Genomic DNA, 6,477 nt, shown 5'->3' with positions numbered 1-6,477 from the left:
TGTCCCCCTAGCTTGCCTCTCTCTGCTTCCTCCCATCTTCAAGAGCCTGTATTGAAGCTTTCCTCACTGATGCTGGTTGGTCCAGTGGCTCCATGTGTTGGATGTCTAGAGAGGGTTCTGTCACTTTATTTTTAGACTCATAGTGACTTAAAAAATTAAGAAATTATCCTAATAGGTTAGCAAAATTATGGCATATTTTTTAAAATTATGTCTGCTTATTCATACTTGCTATTGCTGCTGCTACTAAGTTGCTTCAGTTGTGTCCGACTCTATGCGACCCCATAGAAGGCAGTCCACCAGGCTCCCCTGTCCCTGGGATTCTCCAGGCAAGAACACTGGGGTGGGTTGCCATTTTCTTCTCCAATGCATGAAAGTGAAAAGTGAAAGTGAAGTCACTCAGTCGTGTCTGACCCTCAGTGACCTCATGGATTGCAGCCTTCCAGGCTCCTCCATCCAGGGGATTTTCCAGGCAAGAGTACTGGAGTGGGGTGCCATTGCCTTCTCCTATTCATACTTAGATGTAGGTTATTTTTAGTTTTATTTTTGTGTACAAATTTGCTTAACAGTCACTGAATTTCTAGGCCAATTTCAGGTAACTGAAGCACCTTTGAAAGTAGTTCATATTGTCTGCAGCTGGGATGCTGCAGCCCAGTCTGGAGCAAAATTGGAAAACACATCCTTCTAAAGACAGGCTTGGGCTTCCCCAGTGACTCAGTGGTAAAGAATATGCTTGCAATGCAGGAGAGGCAGGTTCAATCCCTGGGTTGAGAAGATTCCCCTGGAGTAGAAAATGGCAACCCACTCCAATATTCTTGCCTGGGTAATCCCATGGACAGAGGAGCCTGGCGGGCTACAGTCCATGGATTCACAAAAGAATTGGACATGACTTATTGACTAAAGAACAACAACAACAAAGACAGGCCTAGAAATCCTAGTCCAATCATTTAAGATGTTTCCTTTCTTGGGCAGCAGGACTGAGTTATATCTGGCTGCTAGGCCATTGTTCACAGAACCACGAAACAATGCAGGCCACCAAAAACAAGACCCACCAATCCACCTCACATATTGGTATAGGTTTCACAATGCAAATCACAAAACATTTGTATGATATGTGTGCCATCAAAAATGGAATCACTGCCTTTGGTAAGCCACCAGCTGTATGAGCCTGTGACACAGGTAAGACGGGTTAAAAAAGACTATTTGCTATTAGGCCACGGAAAGCAGCATTCAGTCCAATATGTGTTGATCCATTTTTAAGCAGATTCCTTTCTGCTTCCAGTAGCTGGTTGATTTTTCTGATTATAATATCAATTAAGTTCTTCTTGACAGTATCATCTGGTTCATGATGTTCCATCTTGAGCTTTTCCCTCTTCTCCCAGAAATCTTCCTTGGTCTTCTTCAGCCACACAAGGGCTCACTCAAGCCTTTGCTCAACTCACCCAGGCACAGCCATCTTTTCGGCTTATTTTTAATGTTCATACCTAACAAATGAACACCCTTGACACAAAGGAACAGATATTTTAAAAACTTAAGTTGATGCACTTAAGTTTGATATACTGGGCATAAAGATGATTAAGACATAATAATTCCTCAAGGAATTCTCAGTCCAGCAAACTGTAAAATAATATATGATAAATAATTGCACACAACTGTTGATTAGATTACACAACCAGAAAGTACTTCTGCATCGTCTTTTTTCATAGAGAAGGTCAAAACTTCAAACCGAAATTCTTTCCTATGTGGAAACCTAGACCAAAGAAACTCTCGACCCCTTCATGGACCCTGAGTGCACTGGGCTGGCTGTTCACTTCCCCAGGGACCCACTCTCTGGGCCATTGAGGTTGCTGGAGAATATGCAGCCACATTCTTTTCACTGTGATCTTCAAGGTGACAGTGTGAGTTGCCATTCACAACTGGGAAAGCCCCATTGTCTCCTTGCCCATCAGTGATGCTGAAGCTTTTTTCAAATCAGTTCTCTTACTTTGAAAGCTCTTTTCATGTTTCAAAACACCAGAGAGAGCAAACTGATGCTAAATTACGTAAGCTGTAGAGCAATCCATCGGACTAGGGAAAAAAAAAAAAGTTGGTCTGGCTATTTTGTTCCACTCTGCACAGATAACACTCAATATCCTAATGGAACTAAAACACATTACTGTCTAAGAGAGAGAGAGACTACAATAACAAGTAGTCAATTTTCCCTTCTGAAAAACTCCTTTTTGAGAAGACATACTGAATACATTCTACACAAATCCTAGTTCCTATTTGCACATTGTAATGCTTCAATATACCTGAGGATTTTTTGACCTCATGAGATACCTCCCAATCTGTGCCTTGTGTATCTCCTGTGTCACCATCATCTCAGAGCAATTGGAAGAGACTAAGAGATTCAGTTCTGAAAAACAACCTCATCATAATGGAAAATCCAATTAACTTTAGATACCGTAGCCACATACCAGTAACAGCACTGTAATTTTGCCTTCTATGAAAATGGCTTAGCTGTTTGTTGGGTAGCATGTCAAGAATTAAACAATGCCGATTATTTTCCTTGTCTTGAGATCTAACACTACCTGGTGAATTAGAAGACCAACTACTGATATACATTTAACTAGATTTAATTCCTGGAATCTTTGTGTTTTACTGACTTGTTTTGCATGTTCTGGGGTGAAGGAAAATAATTATCTCAGGGAACCCAGACTGAACTCTTGTTCCACAGTTTATAGGTTGTGGAATGATGATGTTGATAATGTTTGATGTCATTTTTAGCTTTCCTAAGTGAAAAGTGATATGAACTAGTGATATTATCATGCTTACTGTCTTGGCTGCTTTGTGAGAGAAGTCAGAAAGTGATTGTTATCTGTTCTCAAGGGAAGATAAACTGGGAGGCTGCAGGAAATGTTGCTGAAATGTTCATCGTGATTGTTGGTGGAGCTGAAACAAAAGCCAGTCTCAATACCAAGCTCAGTGTCCAGCCTCCAGATATTCCTTCTCACATTGGCAAAGGGGGCACACCCTGGGTTTCCAGTGCAAAGCTTACTTTTATTAATTTTTAAAGATATGAGTTAGTTGCATTCAAAACAAATATCCAGTTTTTACCAAAAATGGCAAAGGATAGAAAGATGGTTAAGTCCTAATCCTTGCCCTCTAGAAGGTTTAAACAGTATGACAAATACAAATCAGAGAAATCATAACCAGCATATTAGACACACAAGAAAATTATATTAATGTCTTCTTGAAAGTAGGTAAACTATAAATTATGGGTGTGTAAATACATACTTGGGCTTCCCTGGTGGCTCAGACGGTAAAGAATCCACCTGCAATGCAGGAGACCTGGGTTCGATCCCTGGGTCAGAGAGATCCCCTGGAGAAGAGAATGGCAGCCCACTCCAGTATTCTTGCCTGGAGACTCCCGTAGACAGAGGAGCCTGGAGGGCTACAGTCCATGGGGTCTCAGAGTCGGATAGGACTGAGCAACACACTTTCACTTTTCTAATACATACTTTTAAGTTCAAGAGTGATGTGGAAGGAGGTCTCTTGAAAGGAAATCAGGGAAAGCAGATGAGGAAAGAGGGAAGAAGCCTGGGCTGCACTTCCCTCCCTGTGGTTTCTTTTGGTTTAGCCAGCCTGCTCTTCCCAAGGCAGTTTCTGCAAGTTAATACTGCATGTAAGACCTACCGAGGGAATTTTTTTTTTTTTAATGCAGATTCATGGGTTCCACCCACAGACATCCAGATACCACTGGTTCAGAGTTATATTTAAAATCTCCATTTTAAGTCAGCCTCCAGCAGCTGAGAGTCAAGCTTTGGACTTTGAGTTGGGAAACAGTGCTCTGAGATCAGTCGTGTGTTGTAAGGAAGGGAGAAAACCGACTTGGAAGATCTGGGTGATGTGGGGGTTCACACACGGTGATCTCTGCAATCTTTGTCTTATATCATAGGAGAGTAGGACTGGAAGAGAAGAGGAAAAGTCAGCTCTCCGTAATTAACTAACAGCCTTCTCCCAGCCCAAGTGTACTTGGGCACAGCCCCATGTGCCTGCATCAGAGAAATCTGACTCCTGACAGTGTTTCCACTTTCCCTGTCCGTCTCTTGCATTTCCTCTGACCCTCCTATTATGCACCATCTGGGGCATGGCTGCTCCCACTTTCCATTTATGAATAATCTGGGACTATATTTAGGCATCTCCAGTCATTAGGTACCTACGGTTTCTGTATACAGCCTATAAGGTTTTATTTTTTAGAATTCTAGAAATTCATGAGAAAGAAAGCTCTTAATATTAGGTCACTTAGTCAATTACCTCCTTTCCTGCCTAATGCAAAATTATTCCCAATAGTCCTGTTTCTAGCACTCTGTCGCCTATTTTTAAATGTACTGATGGTGATTCTGCCCCTCCCCTCAAGAGACCCTTATCCTGCCTCTCCGAGCTCAGTGTCAGGGGCTTTCCCTGGTAATTAGCTCCAACTTGCTATTTCTTCTCTTTCCCATTATCCTTGGTTATCAATTCCCTTGTAACAACATTATTTCTCTCACATAGGCTTTATATTTTTAGACAGTTTCCACAGTTTCACAAGCCACTGTTAAAAAGAGTTGAGCTACTTAGTACCAGCCCTTATCTTAATGAGTCGCACTATTGGACGATGAAGACAGACCTAATGGAAACTGTCTTTGGGTCCCACTGTGTTCCGCCACGAGCCACATTACCTCATGCCTGCATCTCTGTGCTTGTCTGCATTGATTTTATCAGTCTGAGGTCATCCCCCTCTACAGAGCAGTGTCTCTTTAAGCATAATGTGTCTAGATCACATGAAGGTGTATAAAAAAGGGCCATCTTGTTATCTGAAAATTGGGAATGAGACTGCCTACTTGGTTACATTTCTATCAATGTTAAATGACACCAGGTTCAGAAAAAAATTAGCAACAATTCTAGTGTGCAGTCAACATAGTAAAATCCTGAGGCATATCTATATGGTACTAATATGAATATACCTCATTCTGTTTTTAGCTCTCTCACTTGCTGGCCGTATGACATCAACACAATGTGCAATGACCTATTATATAATCCTTCACAGTTGCTGGACTGAGTATTCTTTGAGGAGAGGAGCTGCGCCTTATTCATCTTTCTGCCCAGGGCATCAGACTTAAATGTATCAGCCTAAGTTGTTTTACCTTCCTGAGCCTCAGTGTTCACTTCTGTGAAATGAGCACAGATAATCTGCTTTTGGCTCAGACACATTTTATGCCTTAGCTGACATCTTCCCAGCCCACAGTTTTGCTCCAGCCATTGCTGCAGATAACACACTTGCACAAGAAGAGATGGAAGACACCTCACTTCCCCCGCACCCTGAGGAATCCTGCCAAGGGACATCTGCAGGAGCCTGGGTCCAATCACCCAAGCAGTGGTTCTCACCAGGAAGATGCGGTGATCACGCTGTGGGAAGGAGCTGAGAGAAATACATTTTGTCTGCCCCAAAGTTGCAGAAGCTGTGATAATCTGTTCTAGGAAAATACACCCCACTAGAAACAGGCCAGGGACACTGTTAACAACCTACAGTACACAAGGTAGCCCCCATGACAAAGAATTTCCCTACCCATATGCCAGTGGTGCTGCTGTTGAGAAACCCAGACCAAGAGACCCTACAAAAACTGCATCTGAGGAAAATGCCTCATAAGATAAGCTCCTTCCTCTTGTGTTCAGACCCTGTCACCTTCTCCACTCCAGAATGGACCCACTAGAAGGTTATTACTCTGCTCTATTAGTGCATACACAAATACAAAAGATTTCTTTTATACAGAGTCGGACAGACTGAGTGACTAAGCACAGCACAAGAATAAGACATTTACCTACCCTGTAGTGTCAAAGCTGTAATGCTAGGAGTGCTCAGGTCACAGCACCAGCACAGGGGATATATGCTCCTTGCTGTGGGAAGAAACAGCAGAGCTAAAGAACTGCAAGGCAGAAACCAAGGGAACAAGTGGAGGAGCAGATGCTGAGGTGCTCATATAAAAGGTTAGAGTATAATACTAGAGAGGGGAGAATTCACTGATATTGGAAACTTATCCCATGATCTTGAGTTTGATGTCTTAGTGAGGACAAACAAAATTGGTCCTAATGCATTGCTGGGATCATTCTTTGAAGGTTGTCTGACCAAAGTAAATCAGGAATAGAATTGCCTTGGCAGAGTATTGGGGAAAGCATCAAAAGGCTCAGAAAGATGGAATGTTGTCATGGATTTATGTTAGAACAAAGCGCTCACCACCCAACTATGATCCCTGAGGAGGTCTAAAGGACACTCTTCCACCTGGTTAATAAAGAATGTGTCAACATGGTGGAGAAACTTGGCTGTGGCTGCTGACTGATGCTGGGAGATACTACATTGGAACTGGTTTCCCTGCTATAGCTGGGATTCTAAAATAGCAGAAGCAATTTTGTCTTTATAGAAACAAGTTGGACATGATTATTGAAATGGGCAGCAAGGCCAGA

At 42.3% G+C, this 6,477-nt stretch overlaps 1 pseudogene; it reads right to left on the bottom strand.

The window, feature by feature from the left end:
* Positions 1-566: 566 nt before the first annotated feature.
* On the bottom strand, positions 567-1,354 carry LOC101108889 (transmembrane protein 126A-like; annotated as a pseudogene).
* Between the last annotated feature and the right edge of the window lie 5,123 nt (positions 1,355-6,477).

This window comes from Ovis aries, chromosome 2 (genome assembly GCF_016772045.2).
Source record: "Ovis aries strain OAR_USU_Benz2616 breed Rambouillet chromosome 2, ARS-UI_Ramb_v3.0, whole genome shotgun sequence".
NCBI classification, from domain to species: domain Eukaryota; kingdom Metazoa; phylum Chordata; class Mammalia; order Artiodactyla; family Bovidae; genus Ovis; species Ovis aries.
The sequence above is the reverse complement of the archived record's forward strand: the minus strand, read 5'-3'. Positions and strand labels throughout refer to the sequence as shown.